The 11,911-nt window shown below is 44.1% G+C and overlaps 1 long non-coding RNA gene across 1 annotated transcript; it reads right to left on the reverse strand.

The window, feature by feature from the left end:
- Positions 1 to 4,173: 4,173 nt before the first annotated feature.
- On the reverse strand, positions 4,174 to 5,421 carry LOC144827547 (uncharacterized). The gene is made up of 3 exons (XR_013610244.1): positions 5,369 to 5,421; positions 5,171 to 5,231; positions 4,174 to 4,722 (listed from the first exon to the last, which is right to left on the reverse strand). It is a non-coding gene; the product is annotated as an uncharacterized LOC144827547 (long non-coding RNA).
- Positions 5,422 to 11,911: the final 6,490 nt, after the last annotated feature.

Below are 11,911 nucleotides of genomic sequence, written 5' to 3' on the forward strand. Positions count from 1 at the left end.
CAATCTAAGAGTATCGGTAGAGGGGGACAGATCTATTGCACCACACTCTTGACCATATGGGGCATGTCTCAGAGTTAAATTGATGGGATTATGATCGCCATAAACCGTGTCAATAACCTCAGCTTTTAGCAGACAGTCTTCTAATGAGGGGGATATAAAGACATATTCGATTATAGAGGCACTGCCCCTGCCTCTATATGTTGGTACTAGCTTACCCGTCGCGCGTTGCTGCGATCTCCGAAGAAAGGAAATTCAAGGAAACTCGTTATGATAACATTCAATTTACATTGTGTCATTTTTATTGAAACGTATTCATTTTAATATGGAAAACATTTCAAAGTGTTGTTTTAATTCTATTTATTTATTCGAGTGCTTGTGGATACACAATTTTTTGTTTTTCTGTCTGGTGCGTACATCAGTATTCGAAAGATTATGAGGGCCCTGGGGGGCCGATATTTAAACAATTTTTAGGCCAGAAACCTTTGCGGGATTGTACTCAACAACTTCCCAAAGTTTCATGGCGATCGGATGAATGGTGTTTTAATTCTTTTTTTTTTATTCGAGTGCTTGTGGATACACAATTTGTTGTTTTTCCGTCTGGTGCGTACATCAATATTCGAAAGATTATGAGGGCCCTGGGGGCCGATATTTACACATTTTTTATACCAGAAACCTTCGCGGGAGTGTACTCAACAACTTCCCAAAGTTTCATGGCGATCGGAAGAATGGTGTTTTAATTCTACTTATTTATTCGAGTGCTTTTGGATACACGATTTGTTGTTTTTGCGTCTGGTGCGTACATCAGTATTTGAAAAATTATGAGGGCCCCGGGGGGCCGATATTTAAAAAGAAATTATGCCAGAAACCTTCACGGGAGTGTACTCAACAACTTCCCAAAGTTTCATGGAGATCGGATGAATGGTGTAGTAATGCATAAAGGACAAACAGACAGACAGACAGACAGACAGACAGACAGACATACATTCGTTTTTATATATATATATATATATATATATATATATATATATATATATATATATATATATATATATATATATATATATATATATATGTATGTATGTATGTATGTATGTATGTATATATATGTGATCAAGTCCCCTGCATGGGATGAAACGCGTCATGGCTGCCGGATTACCATTACAATTTGCAGCTGATTTAGCCCATGTGGTCCGCGCTCTTTTACGTTGGATGTGAAAAAATGGGGGAGAGTTAACTACTATATATATATATATATGTGCAACTCTCCACTACTAGAGGATTTTTCCCATGTCGAGGCTGCAAGGCCTGTAAAAACAGTAAAACAACTAAAAGGTACCCAGGTAGAACTGATGAAGATGAGCCAGAGAGAACAATTAACAAATTGCTTAATTGCAACTCTGACTACACAATTTACTGCCTCCTCTGTCCGTGCGGTAAACGCTATATAGGTAGCACCATCAAACCTACAAAGATGAGAATCCTCGAACACATGCGAGCAATTGCGAATAAAGATAAGTCTTACCCTGTGGCAAGACACTTCGCAGAACTCCACCAAAGCGACAGGGACCTGCTCAGCTTTTATTGCATAGATCAGGTGGAACGCACAGAAAGAGGAGGGGACAGGGTGAAAGCACTCCGTACTTTGGAGTCTAAATACATCATTGGTCTAAAAACAAAGGTTCCCTGGGGACTTAACAATAATGAAGAGATGTGGGTACACCTCTAGAACTGTAACATTTCAGCAAAAGCCTAGATATACATATCAAAAAATACAAAAATGTAATCCTGCTAATAGATGTTGTATATTACGAAAGTGAGCACTTTCTCTGTTCCTTGGACTTAAACTGCCCATTCAGGGCCCAATTGAAAAATGTCCTTGTTAGGAATATAATTATGCCCACTCAGGGCAGTAATAAATTGACCAGGGCATGGCTGAGGGTAAGAATAGATGAAATGAGTAACTGAAAATTGCCTTTTCTAGCCGTGTCTGAGTGCTCAAAGAACTAGTCTCAAATAGTATGCAGAAAATAACAATTGATTAACCTGTTGCTATAACTGTTTTTTTAATTTGCACCCAAGCACTTTTATCTACATAGCGCCGTTTGATAAATGTGCATTTGTTTGCCTATCTGCACACTAAAAGATGGCCACTGAATATGTTCTCTGAACTACAAACAAACCGTCATCTATGTTGTTTATGTAAATAGGAATAGTGGCTTTAAATGGCGTCTTGTAGTTATAGTTGAGGGGAAATTTTACTCGCATAAAACCATTGAAATTCCCACGTTATAGTTAGTTGGACTCACTATAACTTGCGCGTGCAATGCACTGCTGATGACGTCACATATTACATCACTCATGACATGGTCAGTGACATCACTCATGACATCACTGATGACATCTCAAATGACATCACTGATGACAACATCCTTGTGACAAAGTGGCAGACCTCCTATCAGCATAAAATAACCTTTGACACACACATTCAAAAATAGAAACTAACATTTTCTTAAAAAAGGAGAAACCAATACCAATTACAACAACTTATTAGGTAATTCCAACAGCTACATACACATCCACTCATTCACCAACAGTTCTATATAGTCACTCATGCATGTACTTACTCATCATATGTACTCATACACCTATACATCCTGTTACACACTAATACTCATCCATATAGTTACTCACACACAAATTCACACATGCAAATAAACTATCAAAAAACCATTTACTTGATTATACTGCTATATACACACCACTACACATACTTCTACAGAAACAGAAACATATTTACTCTCTTAAACAATCAATTATAAAAACACATACTCACTAACCCACCCATACACACAATCATCCACCCATACAGTCTTGCACACATGCTGTCTTCAAAATACATACAAATAGTGAGTCACTCATTCATGCATCTGTGCTCTAAGTAATATCCCCCATGGAACCATACAGACACTGATACTGATACTCAAAAAAACAACTAATAACCCATATACACACTCATGTAGCTACTCACCAACCCATGCAGCCACTTATACACAAAGTGAGACACAGATACAGATATTTAAATATTTAAACATTACTCGCTAATATATGTATTCACTAAGATACATTTAATAAGTCAGTTAACCAATCAATTTTACGCAAAAAAAACATCCATTTAGACCTTTATTTACCCATTTATTCTTCCATCAACCTTTAGATATACATATATAAAAAATATTTATTTTTCAGAAAGATACACATTCACTGGATGATGTCATCAGTGATGTCATTTGAGATGTCATCAGTGATGTCATGAGTGATGTCACTGACCATGTCATGAGTGATGTAATATGTGACGTCATCAGCAGTGCATTGCACGCGCAAGTTATAGGGAGTCCAACTAACTATAACGTGGGAATTTCAATGGTTTTATGCGAGTAAAATTTCCACCTAGCTATAACTGGTGTGAAACCTATGGGTTTTTCAGTGAATTTAATAGGTTTTTTAAATGGGCTACATTGGGCTACATTGGGCTACATTTGGGCTCTAACATATATATATATAAAATTTCTATGGCAAAATGAAACCCCTCATTTTGTTCCTTTTCAAATTAAATGTATTAAGTGTTACCACTTTATTCCAATCAAGATGACTTCAGGTGTGCCATACTTTTGTCATAAGTAAGACTGTTAGCGTTCTAGTTGTTCTTTAGAACACTCTGGGACATTCTGTCATTGGGCTATAGTTGGGCTACATCTGGCTGATATTTGGGCTACATTTGGGCTCTTTTGTCTCTGGTGGCCATCTTGGGAGACTGCATATCAGAATTTTTTTAATGAAATATAAGAGGATTTGAGAAGTCACTCAAAATGTGCCCTCATTTTTCTTTCTTCAGCACTAATCATAATTTCTATGGCAAAATGAACCCCCTCATTTTGTTCCTTTGCAAATTAAATGTTTTAAGTGTTACCACTTTATTCCAATCAAGATGACTTCAGGTGTGCCATACATTTGTCATAAGTAAGACTGTTAGCGCTCTAGTTGTTCTTTAGAACACTCTGGGACATTCTGTCATTGGGCTATAGCTGGGCTACATCTGGCTGATATTTGGGCTACATTTGTTTTTTTTTGTCTCTGGTGGCCATCTTTGGGCGAAAAAACAAAAATGAAGGAGTACCACCAGTGAGAATTCACAAGTCACTGTGTCGGTGGATGGTTTTCACAAAATAGAGGAAAACTCTTTTTCTTAAAAACCCCTCACTCATCACCTAGTGATGACATGCTTCATCATCGGGGTCCACCCTAATGACCTAGCGTCATCAGGGTGTGCTTCAACACCTGATTGCAGTGGAGCAGGTTGTGAGTGGTGGTGCGTGAAAAATGAAAAAAATCAGTGAGTTAAAAATTGTCCTGGTTTGAACTTGTAAAATAAAGATTTTTTATTGGCAAGCAACTGGACAATATTAAAATCGTGGCGAGATAAAATAGGGCAACAATGAGCCCGTGTATCTCTATAATTAATAGGGTCTATGTGTTAGGTCTACATGTTTCAACCTTAATGGTTAAGGTTAACCAGGTTTTCGTCAGGACCATACAACCAAGTGGTGGACGGTCTGCGTCCCCTAAAAGACGCACCCAATCCTACCACATGGGACCACTGGATGGCGAAAATGCGCCCGTGGTGTAAGCTCGCTCCACACTGGGTGAGCTAAAAAATCAAAAAACCTGTAAAAGAAAATACCGACATTTGTCAAAGTATTGAACATATTTACAAGCCTGTAACGTAGTGCAGTGCTTCAACGTTGTGTCAGCATGCTGTCACACCCAGTTACATGGTGAATTCAGTGGTAGCATCATACGTCTAGCGTTACCAGTGTTGGGCTCTACTCCAGCATACTTCTAGAGGAGGGAAGTGCAGGTGCGAAATGTGGGACAGTGTAGATTACCCACAACTTTCACACAGAGGGAATATCGTAATTTTCTCTATTCACAACTCACACGTGGTTCATAAAATGGTCACCGCGTGTTACATCCTCGCATACCGACTAGTTGGTGCGAGACTATATCCAATTCGATCGTGCATGCATTGTCAAAGAGAAACTGTACAACACAAAGTAAGACACACACAACATAGACACAAGACAGACAGAAAGTATATATAACCAAGGCTCACTCTCAATGGAGTGTTCAGGGACTTCATGGGACGGGGGAGGTTACCCTCTTTAAAACGTATTCTGAAAGAGAGTGATATTATTAAGAGGTAGATAAATGCGGGTAAGGAATATCATCCAACTCGTGTCCTGGGCGCGTTCGTTTTTGGCGCTAGCTGAAAAAAAGACACGCCCGCAGGAAAACGGGTACTTTTACTCACAGTTAGTTGCCGAGGTATTCAGTTTGTAACCTACTGCCTGCACCGCCCCGCTAGTACTGGGCTGGGTGAAGGCGCGAGTGAAATAGAGTGTCGGCGCTTCCGTGATGGGCGTGGTTGAGCCGCGATCACGTGCGCGGAAGGCCGACAGGGATACTAGGACGGTGGCCGCATAGCCTCAAATGGTTGCAGTTAAGGCGAGAGATCGAATCTCGTGTTGGGTAGTTGGGGTAAATCCCAGGCTAGGAGGTACAATATTCCAAAATTCCAAAATTATTAAATACTTAAAAGATCATAAGGAGTATTTCAGAAATTGTGTACAAAGACCTGAATGGCTGATGAAATAATGGTAATCGCATCCTAGATAGCCATATTAAAGGGGGGTTCTGAGATAGAACTGGGGTGTATATTACCAGAAGACCCCGACAGAAGACCAATGTTATGATTTAGGCGTGGTCATACTAACCAGAACGGACCATGACTAGTTAAAATTACAAGAGTGCTACAGTCATGTTTATGGACAACTCATTAGATGGTTAGGAGTAGGCTGAATATTGCTCAAAGGGTAGTGGGTAGGCTTACAGTATTGAGGCCCAAGGGACATTATCATTAAGGCCCGTGATATGAGTGGAAAGTCGGTACACCCAACGTTGTTCTTTCTCATGTAGGATCTTGTGAGAGTTGGGTCCGTTTGGAATCTGCTCAATGACAGTCCATCTCATGTCATTAGGAGTGTGATTCGCATCAAGGAAATGGTCAGTCAACTTGGTGGCATTTTTTCTGCAGCGTATTGTGCTACGATGCTCACAAATACGTTGTTTGACCTTTCTGGTCGTCATACCAACGTAGTTCTTTCCGCAGATGCATGTGATCATGTACACAACGTTGGTGCTATTACAATTCGTGTGTTTACGCTGTTCCCACACTCTGCCTTCTTCAAGATTCAGTGTTTTCGTGTTCTCTGTCAGATGGCATACACTGCCCATCTTTGGACTACATTGGGCTACATTGGGCTACATTGGGCTACATTTGGGCTCTAACATATATATAGCCCAATGTAGCCCAATATATATTTTTTCAAAGTTAATTTTCGTAAAAACCACTGGAGCATATATCTTGAGACACAGCAAAGGCACATCGGGGTACCAGTCCCTACAATTTTGCCAAGTTTGGTGGAAATCCATTCAGCCGTTCGGGCTAAAAGTGAGTCCAACCGCCCTATGGAAATTAACATGGGGAAAACACGTTTTGGGACCCCCCTTTTATCTCGGCCCCCGCTTGACGGATTCCCCTGAAACTTTCAGGGACGGAGCGGAGCACAGCGAGGCAAAGTTAAGGAAAATTACAGGCAGATCCCTCATTCGGCGCCAAAGTTATTCCCAATAGAAATTTGCGAATTTCCTACGGAAAACGATCCTAACTATAACTACCTACTGGCGACCGCCAGTAGGTAATATATATATATATATACTAGCAACCCGTCCCGACATTGTCCGGGTAAGAAATAGAATGTGTGTAATGTGTGTATTTGGCAAGGGCAATTTATTTTTAAAATCTCGCGGTAGACAACATTTTTTGTTTCATTAGATTCGGGAAGGAGAAGGCCCAGCTGCAGCCCTAGTTGATGTTAGCAGGCGTGTGTAATTGGTGTAGAGATCCGCCGCCTGAGCCCGGCTACAGCCCTGGTTGATGTTAGCAGGCGCGTGTAATGTCGTTTAATGAGAGAGTTATCAGCCGCGGGTAAATCCATTTAATGAGAGAGTTGAGTGACAGCGAGTAGGAGAGGCTGCAGTAATTGTCCCCGCAGACACGCTCATTTGCGTGTTCCCCCGCTTGAGGCCCAGATGCAGGCCTGTTTGATGTTAGCAGGCGCGTGTTCCCCCGCTTGAGGGCCACCGGCAGCCCTGGTTGATGTTATCAGGCGCGTGTAATTAGTGTACTGATCCGCCGCCTGAGCCCAGCTAGAGCCCTGGTTGATGGTAGCAGGCGCGTGTAAGTTCGTTGAATGAGAGAGTTCAGTAACAGCACGCAGGAGAGGCTGCAGTAACGTTACTTACCACGTCTCCAGCTGAACGCGTTTGTCACGCCTCCAGCACACGGCCACAGCAGACGATCTTCTGATTAATGTACGTCCCACATGGCATGAAGGGCGGAACGTAGCATACGCCCCCAGCGTTTCTCAAGCCCCCAGCGTGCCCCTTGATGCGGTGCAATTGCGTTCACATGGCATGAAGGCCGGACACACGCCCCCAGCGTTTCTCACGCCCCAGCGTGCCCCTTGATGCTGCACAGCAACGTAACTGGCGCTTGTATGTACGACTCACATGGCATGAAGGGCGGACACACGCCCCCAGCGTGCCCCTTGATGCGGCGCAATTGCGTTCACATGGCATGAAGGCCGGACACACGCCCCCAGCGTTTCTCCCGCCCCCAGCGTGCCCCTTGATACTGCGCAGCAACGTAATTGGCGCTTGTATGTACGACTCACATGGCATGAAGGGCGGATACACGCCCCCAGCGTTTGTCACGCCCCCAACGTTTGTCACACCCCCAGCACACGCCCACAGCCCACAATATGATGGCCGTACCACACGCCCCCAGCGTTAGTCACGCCCCCAGCCCACGCCCACAGCACAACGCAGACATGCCCACAAGGGACTACTTTGCTGGCACGGTTCTTTTACCTTTTAAATGTATATGGTGGCCGTCTGCATAGCCTATGTCCTTCTGCTGCAACTGCCCTTTCCAACGCTGTATTGGGTGTTGTGATTGGTGCTGTGGTTACTGAGATTACCCGCCTCAAAGGTTTGGGCTCTCTCTTTATAATATTAGTATGGATAATATGATTATCCCTCTTGGGTACTGCAGCGATCTCCATTACATCCAAGAGGTTGTGGGTACACAAATGGTCTATTAATTCAACCCCCCTGTTACATATAGGTGTCTTTCTAATTGAATGGATAGCTGTATAACTTCCACTGGATATCTTTGCATTAAAATCTCCCCCTAAACAAATCCCTACAAAAACTAGAAAAACTATTTGAATTATGTATGGTGGAAATTAATTTAAAAAATAATAATAATTCATATTTGGTGCATTCTGAAAATCATTGTTGTAAAAATTGACAAAACAAATAGAAACCCCTCTTTTATAAATAACTAGCAGCCCGTCCCGACCTTGTCCGGGAGCAATCAGGCTTCAGGACACCCGCCCAGCCCCCGCCCGCTCCGACATTGTCCGTGGGTCCCCCGGAGTAGCAGCCCGTCCCGACCTTGGCTTCAGGGACCCCGCCCGCCCCGACATTGTCCGTGGGTCCTCCGGAGCCTCACCTCATCCCCCGCACCTCCCCGCACTCCTGAGTTCACTGGTCCGCCGCTAGCAATCAGGCTTCAGGGCCCCCGCCCGCCCCGACATTGTCGGTGGGTCCCCCGGAGCCTTACCTCATCCGCCGCACCTCCCCGCGCTCCTGAGTTCACCTGTCCGCAGCTCCTCACCGCTCCTCCCCGCCTGTCCGCCGCTCCTCCCCGTGCTTATGTCCGCCGCTCCTCCTCGCGCTCCTGGACGCGGCTCCTCCCCACGCTCCTGATGTTAGCACGCACGTCGCGGCCGGCGCTACTTCCATGGGACTACTTTTTTTTCTCGTAAATTTTTTAAATACCTTATATTTTTTACATTTATATAGCCTATGTCCATCTGCACACCCTAACAATTACAACGATGTATCGGGTGTGTGGATTGGCGCTGTGGTTCCCGAGTTTACCCGCCTCAAAGGTTCAAAGTTCTTCCTTTATAATAGTAGTATAGATATAGATTGCCTGAAATTTGTCAATATTAGTTTCAGTAACCTTTACGCTCCCACCTGCAGAGATGTTTATCCAAATTGAGAGGCCACCTGACGGGTGACCCAGGTTTGGAATAGGAACAGCGGAATTAATGCACTCAAACCCCTCTAAAAATAAGTCCCTGGTAGCCCATGTCTCCTGAAACATTAAAATGTCCTGTTTTTGAACAAATTCTAACCAGTCTGGTAAATTTTATTTGGAAGCCATAACAGAGACATTCCAGCTTAGTATTTTTTGGTCAGAATCAGATGTGGATGCAGTTGGGGTACAAGGGCCACAAGCTAGCGATTCAATTGATAAAGGAATGGGCTCAGGTAACACTGCTAAGGGAGGTAGTCAATCCTGGTTTTCCAGATCAGACAAAGGTAGAAACCTATTGTATGTAAAAAGGGGAAGAGCGTCAATATTTGGAACCCCCAAGAGTGGCTTATAGAAATAGCCCAGGGGCAAAGCCCAAATGTGTGATTGGAGTTGATCTCCTGAGCCATTACTATAGATTTTAACAAAGTTGGGTTACGGAAGTTAAGGACTATACAGTCTCAATCGATGTTCTTTGGAGACTGTCCCACCCAACCAACTCTGCGTGTAAGGATGATGTTATTGAAAATGACGCCATAAACCCCTTATATTTACACAACCAGTCAACACTTTTGTTACGTAATTGGTCCCATGTCTCAACTTGGTTTTCTTGGAGGGTAGGCACTCCTGCCAAAACCACTACATAGAGACAAGTTGCCAGTGGTAGATTCAGTGTCTCCCTACTACACTTAGGGTTTGGGGTGCACTCAGAGGGTAAACCACCCTCGCCTATTTTACCGCCCCCAGAAATAACGCTAGCCAAAGCACCAATAGAGGCAGTGGGAGGATTTTGAAGTAAATGCAAGTTTTTAACTGACTGGCTATCAACACTACTAATGTCAGCAGTATTATTTGGCACCCTCCAAGTCTCTGGTACAAAGCATTCCTTTACTTTGTTGCAGTTCACACAGGAACCAATAGTTGGGGTGGATATTGGTGCGCTTGTCAGAATATCAGTGTTAGAGTTATGAGCATTATTCGCTGTCATGTTCGGCTCTGCCATCCCAGTCTTAACAGGCTCAATAGAATTATTCTGAGAACTGCAGTTAACACCAAGCATGTCTAAATGATCCAGTTGTTTCCGCCAAATAGCGAAGTTATTATCCAATAAGTCTCTGATACGTCCATACACAGTGTCCACAACAAGAGTGATAAAAGAGTCCCTTTGATTACAGCATTCTAAAAAAGAACAGCCTATAGCAGTCTGGGTGCCGATGGAATTACCAGGTTCCTTATTTGAAATTTGCACAGGAACTTTTGAGGTCTTGCAGGGGGCCGAGGCATGTATCCATGAACTCAATGCAGTGCGGGATAAACTAAGGCGAGTTGGTTGTAATAGGTTTTGTGGGCTTTCTCTTATGTTTTGCCCCAGGAGCTGCCTCAGAACCTACGAGGATTGAAGAAGGGGGCGGGTTTAATGGAGGGGCTACTGTGTGTACACGGTCGTTTGACTCACGCGGAGAAACCTCAATAGTAGCATTAGAATCGTTAATAGAGCCATTGAGCAAGGGGGCATTCGAGTTAGTGCCCATCAAATTACAAGGAGGGGAAGTAATATCACAATCTACCCATAGCGTGGGACCAGTCAGAGGAGCCCCGATACCGAGAGAAAGGCGCCTCTCTGTTAATTCAATCTCATTGGCCACAATGCTGACAGCCCTTTCCAGCATGGTGTCAATACTGGATGTAAGAGGTCATTGTGGGGGTAATCCCCCGCGCTTCCCTATGTTGAGTGCACAAGAATAAGAACTAGTATGTGCGCACTCACCTCGATGGGGATGATCAATTAGCAGGCATAAGGGGGCTGGCCCAGCCATGTCTCAGCCGGTCGCTGATGGTACCGGAAGGGCCTGCCTTTGGCCCAGGCTTTTGCCGGGCACGCCTGCGCGCATCCCTCGCTGCTGGAGCACCAATGTGCTTATGTAGACGCCTCCCGGCGCTTCTGGTGCTGGGAGTTGTAGTTCGCTTCCTCCCAGTCACCCGGTCACAGCTCTTCTCTGCCCACAGCAAGGGGGAGACAGCACCGGTGTAGGCAGTAAAGATTTGGCTCCCACGCTGCAGGAGCACCGATGCGCTTATGTAGGTGCCTCCTGGCGCTTGTGGTGCAGGCAGCATTGGCGGGGCTTGCGGGCCACAAAGGGTGCTGGGAGCTGTAGTTCGCTTCCTCCCAGTCACCCGGTCACAGCACTTCTCTGCCCCCAGCAAGGGGGAAACAGCAGTGGTGTAGGCAGTAAAGATTTGGCTGGAATGATATTAACAGCAACAATGTGAATACCAATTGTATTTCAAATCTTAAGATAAGCAATATGGGTATCCTGCTGGTAACCCTCCATGAACTTGAGTAGGGGAAAGCCTCTATTGACTGTGCAAACAATCCTACTATTCTATTAGATGATATGGGTATATTACATGATAAAGCAGCTCCCACAGAGTTCAAACCTACAACCACACTCTTTCCACAGATGCCTTATGGCACCGTAGACACTTTCCATGAACAAACCATGAACATTTAAAAAAAGCTTAGACATAGACAACAAAATAACATACAAAACATCACCAGAAAAAGAAGACAAGCGATTGAGGATTCAGCAAAAGATCAGGATATTGTGATCAGCCTTGCTGTCA

The sequence above is a fragment of the Lissotriton helveticus genome, chromosome 4_1 (genome assembly GCF_964261635.1).
Source record: "Lissotriton helveticus chromosome 4_1, aLisHel1.1, whole genome shotgun sequence".
Classification (NCBI taxonomy): Eukaryota; Metazoa; Chordata; class Amphibia; order Caudata; family Salamandridae; genus Lissotriton; species Lissotriton helveticus.